Consider the following 22,259-nt stretch of genomic DNA (forward strand, 5'->3'; position numbering starts at 1 on the left):
ACAGGATTATCCGTAGTTGTACAGGGTTGTCCATATATGTACAGGATTATCCGTAGTTGTGCAGGACTGTCCATATGTGTACAGGAGTATCCGTAGTTGTACAGGTTTGTCCGTGTGTGTACAGGAGTATCCGTAGTTGTACAGGATTGTCCATATGTGTACAGGAGTATCCTTAGTTGTACAGGATTGTCCGTTTGTGTACAGGAGTATCCGTAGTTGTACAGGATTGTCCGTGTGTGTACAGGAGTATCCGTAGTTGTACAGGATTGTCCATATGTGTACAGGAGTCCCCGTAGTTGTACAGGAGTATCCGTAGTTGTCCAGGAGTATCCGTAGTTGTACAGGACTGTCCATATATGAACAGGAGTATCCGTAGTTGTACAGGAGTATCCGTAGTTGTACAGGACTGTCCATATGGGTACAGGAGTATCCGTAGTTGTACAGGATTGTCCGTGTGTGTACAGGAGTATCCGTAGTTGTACAGAAGTATCCGTAGTTGTACAGGAGTATCCATAGTTGTACAGGATTGTCCGTGTGTGTACTGGAGTATCCGTAGTTGTACAGGACTGTCCGTATGGGTACAGGAGTATCCGTAGTTGTACAGGTTTGTCCGTGTGTGTACAGGAGTATCCGTAGTTGTACAGGACTGTCCATAAGAGATTGCTTTAAGTTATCGGATTGCTCTATGGTTCAAGCTCCTGACCATCCGACGTTTTTTGTTAATGTCTATCCTGTTTCATTGATATTTTTTTGAAAAACCTGTCTGGTAAACAAGACCTGATCCTAATAATCAGTACAAATACAATAGAACACAATGCAATGTTATACAAAATGATACAACACAATACAATGTAATACAAAATGATACAACACAATACAATGTTATACAAAATGATACAACACAATACAGTACCAGCCGTATGTAAATTATGCTTATGTTTATCACCACGGCTCGCCAAAGCCGTGACAAGCAATGCAACAGAGGCAATTTGAAACAAAACGAATTCATTTTATGGGATTTGGAGATTTAGTTAATTATAAAAATACCAAAAAACTAATTACGTGTATCTTGGAGTTTTAATGAATCAATATAGCTTAAATATGTTAAGTTGCTTCTAAAGTTGAAGTAGAATATGTCTTTTGTGGAATATATTTAACCGTTTTTAATGTCATTTTTAACATATTGGTTTACTTTGTTATTCTTGTAGCACACGTGAGGTATAATGTATATGTCAGAAATTACATCTCACATACTTACACTGAAACGCCGCCGTACATACTTAGACTGAAACAGCGCCGCACATACTTACACTGAAACGCATTCGTACATACTAACACTGAAACACCGCCGTACATACTTACACTGAAACACCGCTGTATATACTTACACTGAAACACCGCCGTGTATACATATGTACTTACACTGAAACACCGCTGTACATACTTACTCTGAAACACCGCCGTACATACTTACACTAAAACACCACCGTAGATACTTACAATGAAACACCGCCGTACATACTTACACTGAAACACCGCCGTACATACTTACAATGAAACACCGCCGTACATACTTACACTAAAACACCACCGTACATACTTACATTGAAACACCGCCGTACATACTTACACTGAAACACCGCTGTACATACTTACACTGAAACAGCGCCGTATATACATATGTACTTACGCTGAAACACCGCCGTACATACTTACAATGAAACACCGCCGTACATACTTACACTGAAAAAACGCTGTACATACTTACGCTGAAACACCGCTGTACATCCTTACACTGAAACCCCGCAGTATATACATCTGTACCTACACTGAAACACCGATACATACTTACACTAAAACACCGCCGTACACACTTACACTGAAACACGGCTGTACATACTTACAATGAAACAGCGCCGTATATACATCTGTACCTACACTGAAACACCGCCGTGGATACATATGTACTTACACTGAACCACCGCTGTATATACGTACACTGAAACACCGCCGTATATACATCTGTACTTACACTGAAACACCGCTACATACTTACACTGAAACACCGCTGTATATACTTACACTGAAACACCGCCGTATATACATCTGTACTTACACTGAAACACCGCCGTACATACTTACACTGAAACACCGCTGTACATACTTACACTGAAACACCGCCGTATATACATCTGCACTTACACTGAAACACCGCTACATACTTACACTGAAACACCGATGTATATACTTACACTGAAACACCGCCGTATATACATCTGTACTTACACTGACACACCGCTACATACTTACACTGAAACACCGCTGTATATACTTACACTGAAACCCCGCCGTATATACATCTGTACTTACACTGAAACACCGCCGTACATACTTACACTGAAACACCGCCGTAAATACTTACACTGAAACACCGCCGTACATACTTTCACTGAAACACCGCCGTACATACTTACAATGAAACACCGCCGTACATCCTTACACTGAAACACCGCCGTACATACTTACACTGAAACACCGCCGTATATACTTACACTGAAACACCGTCGTTCATCCTCACACTGAAACACCGCCGTATATAAATCTGTGCTTACCCTGAAACACCGCCGTACATACTTACAATGAAACACCGCCGTACATACTTACAATGAAACCGCCGTACATACTAACAATGAAACACCACCGTACATACTTACAATGAAACACCGCCGTACATACTTACACTGAAATACCGTCGTTCATACTTACACTGAAACACCGCCGTATATACATCTGTACTTACACTGAAACACCGCCGTACATACTTTCACTGAAACACCGCTGTACATACTTACACTGAAACACCGCCGTACATACTTACACTGAAACACCGCCGTACATACTTACACTGAAACACCGCCGTACATACTTACACTGAAACACCGTCGTTCATACTTACACTGAAACACCGCCGTACATACTTACACTGAAACACCGCCGTACATACTTACACTGAAACACCGCCGTACATACTTACACTGAAACACCGCCGTACATACTTACACTGAAACACCGCCGTACATACTTACACTGAAACACCGCCGTACATACTTACACTGAAACACCGCCGTACATACTTACACTGAAACACCGCCGTACATACTTACACTGAAACACCGCCGTACATACTTACACTTAAACACCGTCGTTCATACTCACACTGAAACACCGCCGTATATAAATCTGTACTTAAACTGAAACACCGCCGTACATACTTACAATGAAACACCGCCGTACATACTTACAATGAAACAGCCGTACATATGTACAATGAAACACCACCGTTCATACTTACAATTGAACACCGCCGTACATACTTACACTGAACCACCGCTGTACATACTTACACTGAAACACCGCCGTATATACATATGTACTTACACTGAAACACCGCCGTACATACTTACAATGAAACACCGCCGTACATACTTACACTGAAACACATTCGTACATACTTACACTGAAATATCGTCGTTCATACTTACACTGAAATACCGTCGTACATACTTACACTGAAACACCGTCGTACATACTTACACTGAAACACCAGCGTACATACTTACACTGAAATACCGTCGTACATACTTACACTGAAACACCAGCGTACATACTTACACTGAAACACCGCCGTACATACTTACACTGAAACACCGCCGTACATACTTACACTTAAACACCGTCGTTCATACTCACACTGAAACACCGCCGTATATAAATCTGTACTTAAACTGAAACACCGCCGTACATACTTACAATGAAACACCGCCGTACATACTTACAATGAAACTGCCGTACATATGTACAATGAAACACCACCGTTCATACTTACAATTGAACACCGCCGTACATACTTACACTGAACCACCGCTGTACATACTTACACTGAAACACCGCCGTATATACATATGTACTTACACTGAAACACCGCCGTACATACTTACAATGAAACACCGCCGTACATACTTACAATGAAACAACGCCGTACATACTTACACTGAAACACATTCGTACATACTTACACTGAAATACCGTCGTTCATACTTACACTGAAACACCGCCGTATATACATCTGTACTTACACTGAAACACCGCCGTACATACTTTCACTGAAACACCGCCGTACATACTTACACTGAACCACCGCTGTACATACTTACACTGAAACACCGCCGTATATACATATGTACTTACACTGAAACACCGCCGTACATACTTACAATGAAACACCGCCGTACATACTTACAATGAAACAACGCCGTACATACTTACACTGAAACACATTCGTACATACTTACACTGAAATACCGTCGTTCATACTTACACTGAAACACCGCCGTATATACATCTGTACTTACACTGAAACACCGCCGTACATACTTTCACTGAAACACCGCCGTACATACTTTCACTGAAACACCGCTGTACATACTTACACTGAAACACCGCCGTATATACATATGTACTTACACTGAAACACCGCCGTACATACTTACACTGAAACACCGTCGTTCATACTCACACTGAAACACCGCCGTATATAAATCTGTACTTACACTGAAACACCGCCGTACATACTTACAATGAAACACCGCCGTACATACTTACACTGAAACACATTCGTACATACTTACACTGAAATATCGTCGTTCATACTTACACTGAAATACCGTCGTAAATACTTACACTGAAACACCAGCGTACATACTTACAATGAAACACCGCCGTACATACTTACACTGAAACACCGCCGTACACACTTACACTGAAATACCGTCGTTCATACATCTGTACTTACACTGAAACACCGCCGTACATACTTTCAATGAAACACCGCCGTACATACTTACAATGAAACACCGTCGTTCATACTTACACTGAAACACATTCGTACATACTTACAATGAAACACCCTCGTTCATACTTACACTGAAACACCGCCGTATATTTTTACACTGAAACACCGTTGTTCATACTTACACTGAAACACTGCCTTTTTTTAATCTTTAACTTCATTGACATTAATTTTTGTTGTCCTTCATCTTACTGTTACCTGTTTTTTCGTCTCCATCTGCTGTCCAATATATTAATGGACGTATATTAATTTTCTGGTTATAAACACACCCACATCCTCTCAGGACTAGCCCGGTATAGGTTTTGTATTTGTATTCGTATTTAAAGCGATACACTCTATAGTGCATTTTCAATAATAATGATCTAAAAAAACATCCTACTTTTCCATAACGCATGCTCCAAGTAATTCTATACCAGATAACTCTTACTCAGTGCAACCTTAAATATCGAAATATATACTTGACACTGGTGGTTTGTTTTGCTATGATATCGTTGTGGTATAGATGACGTAGGTGATTCCTTTGTAAGGGTGGTATTGTGGTGACCCTTGTAAGTACAGTAGTACTTGAATAATTGGACAGGATATCAATATATCTCAATTCATTTTTACATGTTTTGGAGGTGTGAGAGTTGTCTACCCTTTTAAACTTTACTTCCAGTTCATTATCACACACGTCTAGCGTTTTGCCCTGTGTGACCTTATTGTGTGGATGGATCGTCCTTTAAATACACGAATCTGCTTTCAACGGTCGTATTTAGCACATATTATTGACTAACTCGGAGCAAGAGATCCCAATTATCGAAAGAGGTCGTCAAAGTGTCAAAAAATTTAACAAAACAAAGGTACATTTTTGTAAGAACAGATATGTCTTTCATCTATGATGGACTGTTTGAAGTAGAAACATAGACATTTTCATTTAGTGGAAATGTCGGTGCCGTGGGAAATCTCCCATGGAAACTGTTAAACAGTTCTCTGTTAAGTCGGCAATATTAATAGTTTGTCAATATCATGCTTAATTGAACTTTTCGAGCTATAGGCCACACATCGGACGTACCATAAATCAAGTTGAATAAACAATACAATACAATACAATACAATCAACCAGATACATAAATACACAGTTGTGACGCGAGGACGTATGGACTGTACGACTTCTTGTATCGACATACTGTTCTGTGATAATGCCTCATCTAAGTGTCATGTCGCCAGTGTCGTTTAAATACCTGGATGTGACGTCAAAATCGACTATAGCAGGAGTGCTCCCCCTAAATGTAGGATTGCCAGTATCCATTAAGCCGCCTTAGCTCGCTAACACATTGAAGCGAAATTAGGATTTCCATACTTAATCATTCAGAAACAGAAATACGCATCCCTAGAGATCAAAATGATCATTCAAATATGAATGAAATATAATTATATGTCTGCTGACTCTTTTTAAAGAAATTCCTATTAAAGTGGTTTAAGATTGTAATAAATTAGTGAAGCTTATAACATCTACTTGCCAGGAATGGACTCGCGTGTAGAGCTTGGGATCGATCAGAAACAACAACGGTATATCATAACGGACGATGTGTGAAGCAATAACTGCACATGGTGTTTGGATGGACGGCACAGCCAACGGATAAATAAGCTTAGACATCAAACAGAATTAAACAATACGTCTTTAAATGGCATTGTAATACCATGTCTTTGATATAAGATAAAGTCTAGTAGATTGTAGTAGTTTGGAGTTGGAGGAGATCAAATCGACATTTTGTATCGGAAGGTCGTAGGCTTGTGCAAATCGAAATTACTTATTGAGGGATTCGTAAACTTATTGGTTAGGAGTAAAACGTCGATCTGAAGATCGCAATAATTAATGTGAGAATATTTCGTATCGTCCCACCACTGTGTGGGGTATGGTTTGGTATAGATTTGACTGCAGTAGGTAACAGCGCATCATTTATTGATCGCGTGCGGACTTTTTAACAGTTATGTACCCATATACTGGACAGCCATCCAAATTAGTAACAATAGTGTCTCTCCTAACTTGGCAGATGAGACGGCCGCTCCACTCTCTCAGTTAAATCGACCCAGTTGAATAGTATACTATATATTTTACCACACGTACCTGTTTTCAAAACCAATCATTTCTGATATTTCACTGCTGGAAATGTAATAAATGGATATGATCACTGCATCCAAAGGACGATATGTCAAAAAAATAACTGCACATATGGCTCAATCTCGAAGACAGCACGAGTTTACATCCGCTAGTGCATTTAGTTACATGTACTTAATTGACCCCTATAGTCACATTTAGAATTTTCCAAACAGTCGACTATTAAAATTCAGGTATGAATGAGTTTTACCCAGATAGAAAGACAGCTTTACATCAATATGATTACATAGCAAATAGCAGAGTTTACAAACGAAATAGATCAGTCGGTGGTGATTATATACCTGATGCACAGTTGTGACCAGATTAATGAAAGCGATTGAAATCCACTGATGCCATGGCCCTGTGAAAGGTCGATTTATGACGTCATGATAACTGCTTGTCATCAAGGCACGCGTGTTCTTGTCATATCCGATTGATACGCGAATCTATTTGCGTATGACCCAGATATTGTGTATACATCCTGCCGATCAGTCCTGGTAGCTGGCTGTACCCTGTATATATAATAAACGTGCCGTGTAGTGTTAACGTGATCCTCCTGCCCACAGACGCTGGAGGAAAATCTTGTTCATCTTTTCTTTTTTTAAAGATTAATTAACAGTCTAAGAAAATTATTCATCTTCCCTCATATTTCGTTTTCTAATTTTCAATCATTCGTGAAAACTTTCGTTGTAAACTTAAAGATGATATACTATCTTGTTTAAAGATTTCGTTTTAAAGCTTTTTATCAAAACAACAACAATAACATAGAAAACAAATATATATATAAATGTATGTTGCCTATTTTGCGACATCAAGAGATTTTAGTTTCTACATTTCTCGTATATGTCATCATTGGACTGACATTTTCTCTATGATTTGATATAAACTTTAAAACGCCTACATTTCCTCTCTGCACACGTTTGCCTACCTTCTATAGTTTGGCCTAGAATGACCTTTTTTGTTGATGTACCGTTAAAACTTTATCAACAGATAGATACAAACAATGACACTATGAAGATATAATGTTGTGACATCTAAATCTCTTCACATTTCCTCGCGAGCGACCAACATCAGATCTCTGTGAAGTCACCTGTACGGTAACGTTAATAAATATTGTATCCGACAGACACAGATCGACTATAACACGCCCATGTTATCTGTTTACGTACAGTTCAAGTGCTGACTATCTTCTACGATTATAACTCGGCCCTAAATACCCCTTCTAAAGTCGAGTACATTGGTCGAGTATTGCAAACATCCGTACACCTTTTAGTGTGAGAAGCATAGCCCTTCCCTCGACTTGTTCCACCCCTCCTTTGGTGCCACCGTTAAGCCCACTTTGATGGACACCTTTTAAGTTGCAAACTTCAATATAATACAATGCAAAGACGCGATGCCGAGTCTGGACCGACCGGAACCCGATTTTATGTTGACGATCTGTTTACGATGTAAATGGTTCCATTATCAACACGTCCCATCTCTTGCATGAATGTCCCACTTCCGCCAAGGGATGGTTATGAAGCATAATTGACCATTGACAACGACGCTATTGACAGTTGTCATAGTGTTACCTTGTTGTATAGGAGACAGAAGAGAACTGCTTCAACGTGATATCTTGAAACGACACTCTCCGCTGTAGGAGGATCGATCGAGTGGGTGTCACGTGATTTTATCGGCAAAGCTCTTTGATTTCAGAGGTGGCAACGGTTATAGGTCTAGTTCAACCGGAAGTCCAGGAAGCGCGTCAGAATTCATTTACAACATTGGGTGTCCCAAGCTACCAGGTGTGGGTGTAGGACTAGTAAAGTAGGAGTCTTCTTTCCCTGACGTGGTGTTGACCTGTATGTTGTGTAATTTACTACATTTATATAGTGTGAGAACTTAGGAAATCACTGGACATTTGTAGAACTTAGCTCACCATCACAGCTCAACCAATTCAAAGGTAAGTTAAAAATCATTCTTCTTATTTTCATTTATCTTTTGCATTCTCCTCCTTTGATTGACACGTTATGAATTTATATTTATTTTCAACAAATACACAACTTCCTCGTTTTAATCTAGGTGCTGTGGCAATAATATATGACTAAAAATATTGTTAGAAAATTAAATTCGACAATTAAAAAAAGTTAAACAAAAAACATGGAATTCTCACTACATTCGAATTGATAGAGCAGTCTTAGTCAGTTGAACTACTATCAACGATAACGTTGTTTGTATTCCGTTTCAATAGATTTAATTAAGTTTACATATTTTTTTAAATGTTGGTTTACGTTTCTGTATCCGCTGATTAGTCATTCAATAAGGTTTTATAACACGTTAAGACACCGTACCAAATGTAAACTTAACTAAGGCGATTGATGGAAAATGAACTGTGGTTTTTTTCTCCCAAAAATAGCAACATCAAGGAGAACTGAAATATATCACAACCAGATATAATCTATTGGGAATATTTTACCTGTATTTACTGGTCCGTATCTTGAATTAATGTAATCATATTAGGTCGAATCATGTAGTTTTCATTCATTAAACAATCTGTTACTTTTTTCCGATTAAAAACATGGGGCAGCAAAGTAAACAGCTTTTTAACATCAAATATTAATCCTTATGATGTGATTTGTCCAAACAGATATGACATACTGTAAGTTACATTTCGTCCGCCGAGAAATAGAAAATAAGTCTGACGTTTGACAGAAATCAACAACACGTGCTCCTTACCGACACTTAGTACAAGGCACCTTGTAGATATATATATATAGCACAACGACAAAAAGGTTCACGTGTATGTTGCTGAAATAACTCGTGAAATCTTATCGCCATACAGACAGCATACTAAGTGATGTTCAGACGTGTTTGTTGTCTGAGTTTGTAATATACGGAATTGGACTTTTCTTTATTTTCTTTATGTGTGTTATATTGTATGAACCTAGTAATGCCCGAGGGCTTTTATGTTATATTATCCAGGTGGTCTTCGAGTATTCATTTGTATAAACGAAATCATATCCCGAGAGATTTTGTTTGTGTTAATTGTATAAACAATATATGCTATCCCAAAATATCTGTTTTATGAAATACATGATATCCCGGGGCCTTCTGTATACATTGTATGAACGTAGAACGAGGGTTTTTATGCAATATTGTATGAACGTAATGACATCTTCTTCTCAACTTTTACCACGATTTTAGTTGATATTCAAATTAGTTATAATAATAATTGTGCTCCATCCGTTCGCTTTGGCTCAGCAATACAATCTGCTTAGATTAAAAAGTGAAAACGAAAGCACCATGACGCCGGGGGGTAAATACTCTGACACCATGGTCATCGATCGGCTAAACTTTTCTATCAATTCTACCACGACAAGTTTTTGTTTTCTATCATATGTCTGTGTATTTACTTCAGTGTATCTTGTATCTATGGTGACAGCTTTGTCCGATAACAAACGCAAAGACGGAGCTAAACGTTCGGTATCTACTTTCACGTAGAGAAGTAAAAAAAAAAAAAAAGATAATTATTGTTATACCTACAAATGTTCCCATACCTTCCGTTATCTTATTTGTACCTCTGTTACACCTAATTGTGTTGTTCGACCCATTTAATGAAGTCACAATTTATAGCCAATATAATGACGTCACTATTTAAGAGATGATACCAGCAAACTGACTTCATCAATACAACTATACCAATATAATGAGGTCGCGACTTCTGAGACCCATTAAATGACGTCATCGATACAATGTGCCGAATATATTGACGGTAATATATCGGAAATCAATACCGTTAAATCAACATAATGACCTCACTTAACAGACTATTCATACAGGTGAAATAAAATCATTATCTTTTAAATTTTTACCAGTGAAATATTTGGAATTGTTCATTAGATTTCTAGGATTTTAAATGAGTTTTCTTTTTATATGAGATTTTATGAAACGAGTCTTAGGAGTTTTTATTTTTGCGAGCGTTGGCGAGCAAAATTTTGATACTTTTTATCACATAACTCAGAAAACTTACCATTTGACAAGTTTAAAAACCAAAATATAGAGGGCTTAACCAAACGGAAACAGCCATTTTGTTGCGCCATTCACAATTGATGACGTCACGTCATTGTCTATATTATGACGTCACAATCGATTTCTGACTGGCACAGCCAATGAAAAACACTCCAGGGTATATAACACTAGTGACATACATGTATGTAAAAATATAACACGAGCTAATTCGCTGGATAACAGGCCGATTATGTGATAAAACAGTGCTATGTTTCATTGCAGCGAGAAATATTCACTTATACACTGTATTTGTTTTTCACTTGTGGATTTAGTAACATTTTATCAAACATAAACCAATATAATAGAAAGTACAAATCTCATAAATAAAAATAACCAATCAAAATGTTAAGTGTGTTCGGCATTATTATATATTGTAACGTCATAGAAAACTGACGTCATAAAATTCTCGCCAAACAGGGTAGATATTTTGACGTTCGGAGAAACACTTTCGCTACTTGTAGGTTCATTTTTTTTTTTCATTTTAAAGTCTAAAATTTAATAAAAAATAGTATCCAAGGTCCCCTTGTTGATGTGGCAGACTACTTTCAGAATGTTTTCACGATCAAGTGCACTAGCGGGAAATATATAGTTAGTTTCTATTCAGTCTCGATGCCAGGACAACAAAATAATAACGTCTCTATTTCTGACCTAGTGTGGTCAACTCATCCACTAAACCACTATGTTGCTAAGGTGACGTCACCATATCACCCAGGAGTAGGTGGGGGAGTGGTGTGTGTGTTGTTGAATTGTTTACTTTATGTTGCACTGTATAATGTAATCAAATGAAGTTGAACTGAACTTGCCTATTATTTAGCTTGACCAACAAATTGCCCTTGGAAGCATTGTTAACTTTCCTTTTGTTGAGCGTCAGAAAAGTCTAACAGAAACAAAAGACTAACAGTGAACTAATCTATTACCATCACTGACCACAACCTAGATAAAACAGACTAGTATTAATGTGCAATGGTGTGCATCGACCATATGCAATACGTTAACGCCATGTTGCTCATGCCCGTAATAATATCACGTGATGATGTGACGTCACCAAGATCACAAACTTATTAGACAAATACAGTGTAGTTAAATGAAAGAAGAGTTTGTCAATTCCGTTAATGAAATGTTATCTCGAATCTTTAACAAATCAACAATGCACACTAGCATTAAAAACTGCAATGTTACAGAGCCGCTCAAATACACTAAAAGATGCATCAAGCTATCGGTATCCCAAAAGCAATAAAATAAAAGTTTGTTTTAAGTAAAATTTCGCGATATCAATTTTGCACTTACAGATAAGCACTGCTCGTCAATTTTCAATAATTTAACCAACAAAATGTTTGCTCATTTTTGCGATTGGGAATAGTTTAATCTGGCCTACAACGATAACTGTTTGTATGCGTAAATGTGTGCTGTTTATTGACAAAACGAAATGAAAACGGAGATATCTTATATATAATAAATGTGATCAAATAGAAACACTGTAATGACATTCGCCACAAAACACCGGGGAATTTGGTGTTGGAAGCCTTTAATAATATCGGTCAGTTCCAGGAAACGTTAAAAGGATTCTCCACGCTTTTTCTTGATATATACGTTATTAAATATCGACAATAAATCCACGCAAAGTGACAACGGCGGCATTGGTTACCATGGAGAACAGTGTGGTCATTCAAGTACGGGCTGCACGTTTTGTAGTCTACACGTGGTCACACTAAATGTTTGTGATACGGGGCCTGTAGACGCCATTTTGTTTCTACTCGTGTAACAGAAGGTGCCGACTCCAAACATCGCTATATAGCGTACCAGTTGGGTTCAGTTCACGTTTTCATTTTGAATTATCTCTGTTCACAAACCATTAAGACGAAAAGTCTCGGGGCGAAAATTTCAACTTGTTTATACGTTAAACAATCTCTAGAACTGAGAAGTAAGGGCTAGCTGAAGACTAACATCATCCGCGTACCAACCAGCAAATATTGTACATTTAGCCAAAGTGACCAGACTATCCAGAAATACTTATTGTACCTCATCAAGACTCAACTGTCTTCATCTTCAAGTTGCTTTATTAGATTTCTAGATTACATAATGTATTTCACGTGCACCAATCTGTATACATGAAGTTGGATGAAAACATAAATTGTGGAGTCTTTATCGTTTAGTTCGTACGTGATCCGTAACAGGGCCGTCTCTGTGTACATGTATCATCTTTACATTGCTTACAAGTTGACAGATGATCTTGCTATGGAGCAGACTTTTTCTCGTCACTTATCTACCTGTTAATGACAGATGTTTCTGGTACGCAACCTTCTAGTATAGGTGAACCCTTTACTGATTATTAAATTCGCGTCTATATTCTCGGCCACACAGGAAACAGTTTATGAATTAATAATCGACTTCAATTTTCTGTAATGATAGTAGCGTAGATAGTTTATGATCTGTGTTGTAACTAGGCCTACTGTCTGGAGGATCACCGTGTACTGTTTATATATTACAGCCATATAGAAAATCCATATAGCGTCTGCCTCCTACTGACTAATTTTCGCAAAACAGACGTTCAGAATTATTTATTTCTTTGACAATTTAACTACCAAATGTTCCATTTAAAATTCAGTTGTAGTATATGCAAAATGGGTCGACAAAATTGACATAGTGTCGCCTACCCCCTTAGGGTACATTTACATTTCTGTTAATAGAAATGATTTCCTACAGTTAATTAACTGAACAGAGGACATCCCCACAGTATATTATTATCCTACTCTTTTAGGTTTTTATTACCGATGCTTATCAACGATTGTATCAATCTACGTGTACTTAGAACCTCCTCCAACCCCATCCCCCTCCCAACAAAAATACATCTCACTAATTATAACATGCATGTGGGACAGGCGGAAAATGCACATTTATATGTATATCAAAATATGGCTTTTAAAAGTAAAAAGTCCCCTCCCACCTCCCCCACTCCCCTCTCCCGCACTCCCCCATAGTTATGAAGCTAAAGTTACGAGTAAAGGTGTTAACGAGAAAAAGATGTTAGATATGTTCATGCAATATTGACGCCCAACGTGCCCCTTTGTGCAATATTGAAAAAGACAAGGTTCAACCGATGCAATAGTGACGTATACGTGTCCCCGTTCATGCAAAAGTGACGTATACGTGTCCCCGTTCATGCAATAGTGACGTGCACGTGTCCCCGTTCATGCAATATTGACGTGCAAGTTTCCCCGTTCAAGACATGCTTCAACCCACGCAATACTGACGTACAAGTGCCCCGTCCATGTACTACTTCGTTGCACATCTATATTCCTGCCCGTGTATGGAAGCGAACATTTACCTAGTGATATGTTGGTACATTACTATACTTACAAGTGTTCTTGGGTATGGTGACCTTGAGCGGGGACAAATTCGCCTTTTTTGTGTGATAGAAAAAAATACCCTAAAATATGTACAAGCTTCCTTTTTCAACATCATATTATTATGTTGATAATAAAAACGTGTATGTATTTATAGCTTTTAACTGCGTGGGTACTAATCGCGTCAAACTGCGTGTATATCTATCGCGTTAAACTACGTGTATATCTATCGCGTTAAACTGCGCGTATATCTATCGCGTTAAACTGCGCGTATATCTCGCGTTAAACTACGTGTATATCTATCGCGTTAAACTACGTGTATATATATCGCGTTAAACTACGTGTGTATCTATCGCGTTAAACTGCGCGTATATCTATTGCGTTAAACTGCGCGTATATCTCGCGTTAAACTACGTGTATATCTATCGCGTTAAACTACGCGTATATCTATCGCGTTAAACTGCGCGAGTACATATGGTGTTTAAACTGCGTGTATTATTTTCGCGTTAAACTGCGTGTACGCGTGTGTAGTGTAATATTCCAATTGTTCTTATTTTGTCTGCTTTAATAGTATTGATTTTCTAATTACATGAAACATAAAGGGGATTGCACTTTGATTCCATAACATGTCATCATGAAATGCCTTGATGAAAAAACTATACCTACAACAACATTCACTGAATGACCATATTTCAATTATTATTTTTTGGAAAATTCGGTCTACAAAAGTTCCAATGACTTAAATCTATTGGGACACACTGGCTACGCATGACAGGCCGTGTAGGCGTCACCTTGGTAAAGCTGAGCTGACAACTTGTCCCTCCCGGCCTTAACTCGGACGTATTCCGTGACCACGGTTAATCAGGAACTGTTCCTGTTTTGGTCCTTTCGGTAACCTCTTTGCCTTACTAACCTAGTTTCATAGCTGGACATAGTTATAATTTCCACTGTAACCGGGGACCTTTACCTCTTTATCCTGCTGACGTACCTGAATTCTATGTATGCGTTCCATTCATATATAGTAAGACGCTTTTTGAAATAGATTACCTGACACCGAATATAAACCCACATTTATAGCAAGCACCCAATACCTTACTTGTTTATAGGAAAATACCAAATGTATGCTAGTTGAGACAATACCTCTCCAGGTTATATAACGAATACATCCCCAAATGCTCCAAGTAATTGACATTAAAACCATTTTAACAGTCTCATGTTGACCATTTTATAAATTTTCGCACAGAGTAACGAATTAATCAAACGATCACCAAAAAATACTTATATCAAAACCCCTGTTGAGGAAAACAGGAAAATGCATGTTCTGTGAGTTTTTGAGTTGGGTACTGCAATTGAAAATAAACCTTTTAATTGTATCGGTTTGTTTTTGTCCAGATAGCCATCGTAGTTGGGCTTCCACATTTTTTTGTTTTAGCTGTTAGAGAGCATCATTATGAGATATTGCGTAAAATCAATATCAATCCTATATAAAATAGTAGGGACGATAAATGATGGAAACAAGATATGATTCAATTTAAAGTCGGACATTTTGGACTCACCCTTGTCAGTGTACTCGGAATAGTTCGGGTCAGTCGCGTATTCCATAATTATAATCGATAAGGTTGTTTAGAACAAAAGCCATTTCCAATACGTCATAGAAAATGGCGCCAGTACTTCGGAAGACACTTGATTTTTCATCATTTTTCATAAACAAGCGTCTTAATTTTGAAGTTCCGAACTGATAGTTATAAGTCCGCGTTCCAGAGGTAAAACAATAGTATGGATATGTCCTTTTACACTTTTATTTGTTCACCATTTTTCTTTTCTCGTAATTGATAATTACCTTTTTTCTATTTCGGTATTTTCAATTAAATTAGACCATTTACATTGTTTTTGACACCTTACAATGTCCTAAGTTCCTGATGAAATATCATATGTCTAGCTTCTGTCCATCCTGTTATAGCCTTTTTACCCAAACTCTTGATTAATGCTCATATCCCAAACAAAAATAGGCATGTCCAGCAGTTTTATTGACCAGTGACACGAAGGTTTGGCGTGATCAATTCCCGTAGAAATCGTCATTTGTCTTTCTTCGTGCTTACAAATACGAAATTGATTTTAAATTCCGGTAATGAATATTAATTTCATTCCTGTTTATTTTAAAACGTGATACTCAAAACATTAAAAGTAACGATAGTCAAAATGTCGAACACACGGAATCGTCAAGGACGCTCATACCTCCATATATTTTCCAAAGTACATTTATATTGTATGTAAGTCCATGCCATCATGTAATAAATACATGCAATGGAGTAAATCAATTCTAATCATCCGAAAACTTCGCTCTCCGAACGATTGGTAAGTGGACTTCGCTCTCCGAACGATTGGTAAGGGGACTTCGCTCTCCGAACGATTGGTAAGGGGACGTCGCTCTCCGAACGATTGGTAAGGGGACATCGCAAAATGAAACAAGTCCTCTATATCATTGAGATAACGCTTTGTATATAATTTATTAGTTCTATCAATACCAACATAGCGCCCACATTCAATGTTTAATTTGTGAGCTGACAGTATAAGTCGAGCAATTTCTTTCAGATAACCTGTATCAACTGATTTTCTTAGGTAGGGCTGTAACGCAATTGTATCATTTAATTCTCTGTAAAGCATACCCTTATACATGTGTGCAATTACACCCTATCCCTCTTGATCATACACTTACATGGCGGTGTTAAAGGCCAATCACAACATGGTCATACAGGAGCTGTTTAAGTTACCGCGTGCCACTATAAGTCCTTGTGTTTTGGCTGTTAAGACGTTGTGTTGAGGGGTCGTACGTTAAAGCTATGGTCCCAAAAATAAATGAAAATCCCTGACAGACTTGAGCACAAACGAGATAAATCGACAGTATATTATAAACTCACACATAATGGCCTGTCATCTCATAATGTAAGAAAACAGGCTCCGTTCAATGTGAGACGTTGGTGGCTCAGCTGTGTATTTGATACAGAAGATGATTAACACTTGCTTGTATGTCACATAAAAGAACGCCAAGTTACACATAAAACCTTCATATTTATATATATTGTTTCGAAAATCGATATCTCCATGCCCATCAAGTTTATCTTTCGCATTTTATATTGATATGAATACCGTGAAATATGTAGCGGATATTTTATGCGCGTTTTTATAGTAGTTTTATTTATGGGAGATGTCTGAGATTCAATGTTGTATCTGACAATTCATGTAAGTCATGATTAATATCTATAAAAGAAGATGCTTCAAACTGTCAACAGGAAACACAGATTTATAACTAAACGTCACCGGTCGGAAAAGTTATTGACGAAACGTCACAGGTCAGCAGTTGATAACTAAACGTCACAGGTCAGCAGTTGATAACTAAACGTCACAGGTCAGTAAAGTTGTTAATTAGACGTCACGGGTCACGTTAGTTTTTATCCAACCGTCACTTGTTAGTAAGGTTTAAGACTAGACGTCACAAGTCAGTAATGTTGATAACTAAACGTCGCAGGTCAGCAGTTGATAACTAAACTTCACAGGTCAGTAAAGCTGTTAACTAGACGTCACTGGTCACGTTAGTTGTTAACTAGACGTAACGGGTCACGTTAGTTGTTAACAAGACGTCACGGGTCACGTTAGTTGTTAACTAGACGTCACGGGTCACGTTAGTTGTTAACAAGACGTCACGGGTCACGTTAGTTGTTAACTAGACGTCACGGGTCACGTTAGTTGTTAACAAGACGTCACGGGTCACGGTAGTTGTTAACTAGACGAAACGGGTCACGTTAGTTGTTAACAAGACGTCACGGGTCACGTTAGTTGTTAACTAGACGTCACGGGTCACGTTAGTTGTTAACAAGACGTCACGGGTCAGTAAAGTTGCTAACAAGACGTTCCAGGTCAGTAAAGTTGTTGTTGACTAGACGTTACGGGTCAGTAAAATTGTTAACTAGACGTCACGGGTCAGTAAAATTGTTAACTAGACGTAACGGGTCATTAAAGATGTTAATTAGACGTCACGGGTCAGTACAGATGTTAACTAGACGTCACGGGTCAGTAAGGATGCTAACAAGACGTCACGGGTCACGTTAGTTGTTAACTAGACGCAACAGGTCACGTTAGTTGTTAACAAGACGTCACGGGTCAGTAAAGTTGCTAACAAGACGTCACTGGTCAGCAGTTGATAACTAAACGTCACAGGTCAGTAAAGCTGTTAACTAGACGTCACTGGTCACGGTAGTTGTTAACTAGACGTAACGGGTCACGTTAGTTGTTAACTAGACGTCACGGGTCAGTAATGTTGCTAACAAGACGTGCCAGGTCAGTAAAGTTGTTAACTAGACGCAACGGGTCATGTTAGTTGTTAACAAGCCGTCACGGGTCAGTAAGGATGCTAACAAGACGTCCCAGGTCAATAAAGCTGTTAACTAGACTTAACGGGTCACGTTATTTGTTAACAAGACGCAGCGGGTCCCGTTAGTTTTTAACTAGACGTCACTGTTCACGTTAGTTGTTACCTAAACGTAAGGGGTCACGTTAGTTGTTAACAAGACGCAACGGGTCACGTTAGTTGCTACCAAGACGTCACGGGTCAGTAAAGTTGCTAACAAGACGTTCCAGGTCAGTAAAGTTGTTGTTGACTAGACGTCACGGGTCAGTCAAGTTGTTAACTAGACGTAACGGGTCATTAAAGATGTTAATTAGACGTCACGGGTAAGTACAGATGTTAACTAGACGTCACGGGTCAGTAAGGATGCTAACAAGACGTCACGGGTCACGTTAGTTGTTAACTAGACGAAACGGGTCACGTTAGTTGTTAACAAGACGTCACGGGTCAGTAAAGTTGCTAACAAGACGTTCCAGGTCAGTAAAGTTTTTGTTGACTAGACGTCACGGGTCAGTAAAGCTGTTAACTAGACGTCACGGGTCAGTAAAATTGTTAACTAGACGTAACGGGTCATTAAAGATGTTAATTAGACGTAACGGGTCACATTAGTTGTTAACTAGACGTAACGGGTCACGTTAGTTGTTAACAAGACGTCACGGGTCACGTTAGTTGTAAACAAGACGTCACGGGTCACGTTAGTTGTTAACAAGACGTCACGGGTCAGTAAAGTTTTTAACTATACGTAACTGGTCATTTAAGTTTTTAACAAGACGTCACGGGTCACAAAAGATTTTAACAAGACGTCACAAGTCAGTAAAAGGTGTTAACTAAACGTCACGGGTCAGTTAAGTTGGTAACTAGACGTCACGGGTCACTTAAGTTGGTAACAAGACGTCACGGGTCAGTAGAGTAGTTAACTAGACATCACAGGTCAGTTAAGTTGTTAACTAGATGTCACGGGTCACTTAAGCTGCTAACAAGACGTCACGGGTTAGTAGAGTAATTAACTAGACGTCACAGGTCAGTAAAGTAGTTAACTAGACGTCACAGGTCAGTAAAGTTGTTCACTTAACGTCACATATTAAAGTTGTTAAGTAGACGTCAAGGGTCAGTAAAGTTGTTAAGTAGACGTCAAGGGTCAGTAAAGTTGTTAACTAGACGTCACATGTCATTTTTGTTTTTAAATAGACGTCACAGGTCATTTAAGTTTTTGAATAGACGTCACTAGTCAGTAAAGTGACTTTACCCTTTAATGATAAGTTGCTTTGGCTCCAGAAGTTTTAGTTGCGACAAATCTTTTTAATCTTAAAAGATGTTCAAAGAGAGATGTCGTACACATCAGTGATATAAAAACATATTTAAGATGCTGTTGTCATTGTTGTAGTCAATATTTAGTCCATCTTGTATTACGTCGTGAAATATTTTCTGTTTCTGCATGTACTATTAGTGCGTTTGCTTTCTTTTAGGATGCATCGGCAAACAGGCCAGTTAAGAGTTTCTTTGCTTGGTTATGAAAGATCACTTCTTTCCCTCAGCGTATGTAGGATTTTCGGTTGAACCAAGGTGTATGTTTCTGGATCAGATTTTCCCAGAATTCATGAGATTTTTTTAACCTTCGAGAATCATTGGTTGAGTCATTATAGAGTTATATCGGGTCTTATTGATCTGACCCCAGTTGACCTTACTCCAGACGTATACTGTTTGTAGGGCTATGTTTTAGTTGGGGTGTACAGTCTATATCATTGGTGGACACGCTATTATCTGACACTTTCTAAGACCTTCACTCGTTCCGTTGCTATTGACGTGTTGCTAATTGACTCCTATATGATTTCTACAAGCGATGTGGTCTCTTTCTGGGAACTTCTTGTTATTTTTTTAAAAAGCGATGTATCATGTTCTTGTCATTCCAAAGAGGAGATACAGTGCTCCTGTCGTTTCGAAAAGTGGTGCAGTTGTACAGGGATATTTCTGGTGGTCTATGTCCTACTGTTTCCCGACATTTCTACAGTTCAGCACCAACTACATTGTCAGATCGTATCTATTCTGGCCCCCTTTCTTGTTTCTGAGTTTTGTACTAGAACAGTCCTTGTGGTGAGTTACACTGTCTTCATTTCTGAAATTTTCTTATTTTTCTCATAATGTTTATAGATTTGTCCTTCTAATTTTGTATCATGTTCCTAAACCTTTCTGTGTTCTGCTATATCTGTCGGTTTTACACGGTAAATCCTTCGCATCTGATTGCTCTACTCCTTGTAACATCCTTTGTCAAAGCTATACCACAAAGATCAACATCATCAACATTTCACAAAATGGATGTGCCCTATGTGGAATATTTTGTCCAAGACACGCCGAGAGTACTCAGACGGAGAACAGGCACTAAACGCTAAATGTCATCATTAAGTGGGTATTAAGTAAACGGCTACCGGGTTATTTGGAGTTCACATTGTCGGCGTGGATTTGAAGCAGTCACGTGTCAATTGCAGACTAAGCTTTTGTTATGATTGACATCGTTTCGGATCGGTGGTGAAGTACGATTACACGTCTTTGTATTTGCCGCATGTGGATAAGCAATTGCAACGTCATGAATAATCGAGAAACATTTGTGAATGGTGTGATAGACTTTATAAATTTTGTATCAAATGATTAGATACAAATTTTCCTGAACCGTGAAACGTATAAATCACAATTCTTAATCTCAACAGTGGCACACAATTAAGGAGTGTCTGTATGAGAGAAGGGACGCTCTGTCTATTGTTAGGGAACCCTGCTGTACATTAATGATATTTTATAGAAGTTAATGAGAAAAAATATGTTATTTTCACGTTTGGTTTTACATGATCATAACTCAATCCTCGTGGGTGTGTTTCAATGAAGACCAAGTTTGATACGAATTAAATATATTCCAATGACGGCATTCAAGCAAACTCAAGAAATAGCACTTCAATAAAGATATACGTATAATTCAATAGCAACATTCAAGAGAATTCATTGAATGACGCTTTTATAAAAGATATCATTGAACAGCAATCTTCAGAAGAGCTAATGATGATACGTCAATTGTGAGCTAATTCATTGTATACTGTTATACTGGTGTACACGATAAAAACCCACGTTACAGACTTGGAAATTAGATTTTGCGGAAAGGCGGCACCTCTCCGTATCCTTATTGAACGTTTAAGGGAACACTTCCATTTATTGTCTCTCAGTTCAACATTGCGAAAGTGACAAGCTTTTCGTAAATCAAGATTTCATTGTGGTTAAGACATTTCAATGGACCCAAAACAAGAAAGAGTATATACATGATGGTCTGATATGGCTTTAAATACATGAAGCTCTGATATGGCTACTAATGCAAACGGACCTGAAATGGTAACAAAACTGCGGGTCTACAACCAGGTCTGAAAAGGGAACAATAAA

At 38.3% G+C, this 22,259-nt stretch overlaps 1 long non-coding RNA gene across 1 annotated transcript in view; it reads left to right on the top strand.

The window, feature by feature from the left end:
• The first annotated feature begins 8,685 nt into the window (after positions 1–8,685).
• LOC110453530 overlaps positions 8,686–22,259 on the top strand; it is a 42,537-nt gene continuing 28,963 nt past the window's right edge. The window contains exon 1 of the long non-coding RNA XR_002463292.1: positions 8,686–8,991. This is a non-coding gene — a long non-coding RNA (uncharacterized LOC110453530). The remainder of the gene's footprint in view (positions 8,992–22,259) is intronic.

The sequence above is a fragment of the Mizuhopecten yessoensis genome, unplaced genomic scaffold (genome assembly GCF_002113885.1).
Source record: "Mizuhopecten yessoensis strain PY_sf001 unplaced genomic scaffold, ASM211388v2 scaffold7441, whole genome shotgun sequence".
In the NCBI taxonomy this organism is placed as follows: Eukaryota; Metazoa; Mollusca; class Bivalvia; order Pectinida; family Pectinidae; genus Mizuhopecten; species Mizuhopecten yessoensis.